The sequence below is a fragment of the Lactuca saligna genome, chromosome 8 (genome assembly GCF_052625555.1).
Source record: "Lactuca saligna cultivar CGN05327 chromosome 8, ASM5262555v1, whole genome shotgun sequence".
Classification (NCBI taxonomy): Eukaryota; Viridiplantae; Streptophyta; class Magnoliopsida; order Asterales; family Asteraceae; genus Lactuca; species Lactuca saligna.
Genome location: NC_136424.1, coordinates 158,264,751 through 158,270,101, shown reverse-complemented (window position 1 = coordinate 158,270,101; position 5,351 = coordinate 158,264,751).

Sequence of the window (5,351 nt, the reverse complement as noted above, 5' to 3'; positions counted from 1 at the left end):
ATCTTTGTAACCTTCAAGTTACGCAAATCAACAAGTGGAAACTCAGGGGACAAAGTATTATGAACCACGTGAAAAGAGTCAAGATCCATTATCTTGACAATAAGATATTTTGATCTCAGATGGAGTTCAGTTTAGTAGTGAGAGCATCTATAGAAATTAAACTTCTTCATCTGAAGAGTCTTAACCTCTTTATCTAAAGATTCTTCATCATCTACCCACTCTTCTTCATCAACGACAAGAACCTTTGACTCCAGGTTTTGCCTTTTCATAGACGAAACCAAAAGCTTGTACTTTGCTTCATAGGAATCATCCTTTGGAATGCTTTTCTTGATTTTTCGGTCATGGACAAAGTGATCAATGCCACCACAGTTGAAACGCTTTCATGACCTTACTTTGATTTAACAACGTCAGGTCGTTTAGACGATGAACTAGATTATGTAGGAAACTTTCTTGCTCCGTTGAACCTTTTATTTTCAGTTTTTTCATAGTGCTTCACAATCATAGCAGCACTTGAGTAAAGCTCAACGTTATATTCTTCATCAGAATCAGCATTATCTAACTTTTCACTTTCATTTACAGTAAAAAAAACTTGACTTTTTGGTGAATAACGCTGAAGATCTTTCTTTAAAGTTATCTATCATTATCTCTTCTCTTAGGACTTTTGTTTCTTCGAAAAAATTTCAAATTTTCATACAAGTTGTAAAAATCCATAGAGTGGATTTTTTCACTGTTCTTCAGCATATCAACATGATTTTCCCATTTTTCATCATGATAGTCCAGAAACTTAAGAACTAAGACAGACGCATGTTTAAAAATATCAAATCTTCTCATGTCATTTATTAAGCAATTAAAACGATTAAAAGTTTGATTAATAGATTCATTCAATTGAGCTAAGAAATGCTCATACTTGCGATTCAGAGTGTTCTCCCTTATGGCTTTGACTACTTTGGTTCTTTCATATGCAACCATCAACATTAGGGTGAGCATAGGCGGGTACCCGCCATATTTGACTAGAACCGGAACTGGCGATTCCTAGAAAGTTGGAACCGAAACCGGAACCGGTGATACCGGTTCCTAAAATATTGGAACCGGAACCAAAACCGGCGGGTAGCGGTTCCAAAACTGGGTACCCGGTTCGTTAGTTTTTTTTACTTTTAATATCTTAAAAAACCTATATATTTTGCATACATACAAATAAAATAACTATCAATAAAATCAAACTAGTTATTCATTAAGCATAAAGAAGTAAGAATCGAACGATGACTGTAGCATAATTCTAAAAAGCATGTTTGACCCATTTAGATAGAAAATTAATCATGCAGACGTACTAACATTTTTTATGTGCAGACATCAATTTGATGTTAAATTTGAAACTAATTAATTTACATCACAGTAACAATTACACAATAACAAATCAAACTAACTAATTGTGCAAGTCGTTTAAATTACTATATATATATATATATATATATATATATATATATATATATATATATATATATATATATATATATATATATATGCTGACGGTTACCCAGCGGTTAGCGGTTCCAAAAAACTAAGAACCGGAACCGGGACCGCATAACCGGAACCGGCGGTTCCATAGCAGTTTCGGTTCCTAAAGCGGGTACCATGTTTCAATGCTCACCCCTAATCAGCATGTTGATCATTTTTTTGGCAGAAACACATATCTGAATAAGATGGTAGATATCATAAGAGTTGCCAATTGCAACGTGAGCTCGAATGTCAAGGTTATGCAGGTTCCTATCATCTTCACTAAATAGATGTTTAGGAGTTTTCTTAATAACATCGGTATTCACGCCATCTTTAGTTTCATTAAAGGTGGGAACATGTAGAACCTTTTTTATAATGTCTAGCATATTAGGATCCACGGTTTTAAGAACAACCATAGCTTTGTTTTTTCACATGGGAAAGTTATTTTTATCGAAAGCATGAATTTTGTTTCCAGGTGTGGTACTAAAGAAGAGTTTAGAGTCGGAAGAAGAAGGTTTAATCATTGTCATATAATATACCTGCTCTGATACCAATTGAAGGATCGAGATAAGAACAGTTAGGTGTTGTTTGTTTTTTTTCTGAGGCAAAATGTATGCAGTTTGCAGACCTCTGCAGTAGAAGAGGTGGACCAAACGTCTGCAGTCTGAAAGAAGAAGATTGTTTGTTTTTTAACATCTGCATGCTGTTAGAATAAACTAAAATCTAATTAAACCAATTTTTTAAAAACTTAAAAGAGTTTTTCAATAATTTTATGACTTTATTATGGGTGTGTTCGGTAAGGAGCGTTTGGGAGCGTTTGAGAGCTTATAGCGTTTAACAAAACGTTCCGTTTTGAACACAAAGCCTCGTTTGGCACTACAAGCTTCTAGCGTTTAGTTTAAACAAAATGTTCAAAATCCAAATGCCACTTCATGTAGCGTTTAACAAAACGTTACAAGCTACCCGCTACCTGCTACACGCTACAAGCTACCCGCTACCAATTGGTTTTGCCGAATACATCCTATAGATAATTAACAAATGTAGATTGGCTTTTATGAATAATTGTATAAAAAGTGAAAATAAAATGATACGAATTAACGTATATATTTGATATATTATTGTATAAAGAGTGAAAATAAAATGATACGAATTAACGTATATATTTGATAAAAACCAACAAACTTTGGTCGCAAAGATATACCTAAACATGTAATTAATGATAAATGAATTTAACATGTAAAATGGATAGAAAGAAACTTTGATTTTAGATGAAATTTTCAAAATTTTCATTTTACCTTTTCAATTAAATCAATTAAAACCCGATCATAAATATTTATTCAAATAAATGAATGATATTGCATTAGATAATGTTTTATAAAATTTGGCACAAAAATATAAGACAATATTACAATTTTTTTTCGTAGCTATATACACAGGGCTAACGACCTTTATTGTAATTAAATTTTGTTTATAAATTTGTCACAAAAGTCATGATTGTGTTGTCGAACCTTTTTTCTTTTAATTTTTGTAATTTTTTTCCAGATTGGTTATCATAGATAAAGTTGGAATAAATCTAAGTTTAAATAAAATATATGTGTGTTTTTTAAGCTAGAAGATGTATGAAGAGGTTTGAAAACTCTGGCTCACATCTGCGCCAAGAAGAGGACGCACAAACCTTTTTAGGTCTGCAATCTTCAAAAAAACAAACAGTTTGCGAAGTCTAATGTCTGTGGCAGACAGAACATGCCAATAAGATCTGCATACAAAAAATAAATTGCACCTTAATAAAAACAATGACAAAAACAATAAGAGAGGTTAATCAAAAACAAATTTCGATTAAGAATTTATGTCACAAAGAGAGAGTACATAAAGCGATGTTTTTACAAGCAACCCTAGTGTAACTTATGTACGAAGGTGATGAATATTCTAGATTCAAATCCTTGCTTGTTAGGGATTTAAATAATTATGATAACAACCATATAATAAAGATATATACTATACAAAACATATCCTATCACAAAGATAATGGATCATGATACTTAGCTAACAAGTAGTATATCATGTTGTCTTCTGAAGCTTGATCATGATGTGTTTAGTGTGATAAATGTTTTATACATCTAATTATAAGGTTTGACCTTACAAGTTGTTTGTTCTACTGCATGCATGAAAATGACTTAATTAATTGGTTGTAGCCTTGCATGCATGAAAATTACCATATTATTCAATTGCATGAAAATGGCAACATGTGGCATTTTAAAATTGTCCCATAATCTATGTTTTCCTAGTTTTGCACATAATTCAATTCCATGAAAAGGACACCATGTGGTCCATATGCCCGACAGTTTTCAATACTTTAACAGTCTGAATACCATTAACTAAAAATAGCACAAAATTAGTGATTCACTTATAATGTGATTAATAATGCATAAAGAAGGGAATACATTACAATAACCGCACATTGGCTTTTTATTCATATAAAGTTAGTACAAAAGTGGCTACATTGACCAAACATAACTACAATCAATTACAATACTACCCATATTGGCCAAACATCCATCTACCAAACCATTATTCTACCCTTACCCTTTACAAAAAAATACATCTTCCAAAATACATTCTAACCTAATGATCACATACATACACTAACCAAAATAATGGTTGGAATTATATCCTCGACCAACAAAAAACACACTATCAACCATTAAAATTCGGTAAGACTTCAAAATCAAAGCAATGAATGTAATTAAAGATACATAATCAAGCACTTTGCAAATAGCAAGTAAGACTTCAAGATTGCATTTATGTTTTTCACATCCACCAATTGTATCTCAAAAACTTCCTTATCAACTTCCCTTAATTCCTTTGAGTCATCCCTAACCTTCTCCAATTGAAGCACTTTCTTCTAAGATTTTACAACCTCATTGTAGTCTTCCTTCTTGTAAAGCTCATATCTCATCTTACGCAGCTAGTCTTTATAATATCCCTCCTTCATTTCTTCATCTTTTCACAAGAAAATTTTGCACTTCAGACCTTAAGTTTCCCAATCATATATACTATAAAATTAGGGTTTTAATTAAACATACAATATAGGCTGTGTTCACAGAAAAAGAAGTTCACCATTGAACTTTTACAGTTCCAAAACACGCGAGCTAGGTTATCGTGACTCCAGGAGGTTCATTCGATGCTAATACCATTTTCACACAACCATAGGGGACAATTTCCATCATCGCGATTGTGTCCAACAAAATGGAAGCTGATGGATCGAGCAGACGAAGAAGAAATCATTTAGGTTTTAACGATCGAGAAATAGGGGTTCAGGAGATGGTGACCTAATTTAGGGTAAAAACGTATGGTATTTGGTTTGCTTCAAGGTGTCAATTATGCCAACTATGCCACCGTGCACGGTGATGTGACCTGTTAGTATCCAAATAGGTCAAGACAAGTCAACATCTAACCCTTGTAAACTAGATAAAATTTCAATCATTCCCTTAATTATAAGGTCATTTATTATTTTAAGGACTAATTACGTAAAATTAATAGAATAATAAAATAATAATAATAATAATAATAATAATAATAATAAACTTGAATGACTAAATGGATGAAATAACTAAACTTTATTAGCATTTCCTACTCTATGGTTTCTGATATGTGCATATTTAACTATGTATTTAATGCATATTTCTAATACTTTTAGTTATAATTATGTTTATTTTGGGACAAAAGATATTTATTATGTTTAAAATAGAGTAAATTACACGAATGGTCCCTAAGGTTTGGGGTAATTTGCGCATTTGGTCCCTAACTTATTTTAACTCGGAAGGTCCCTACTATTTGTTTTTTTTTACGTGCTTGGT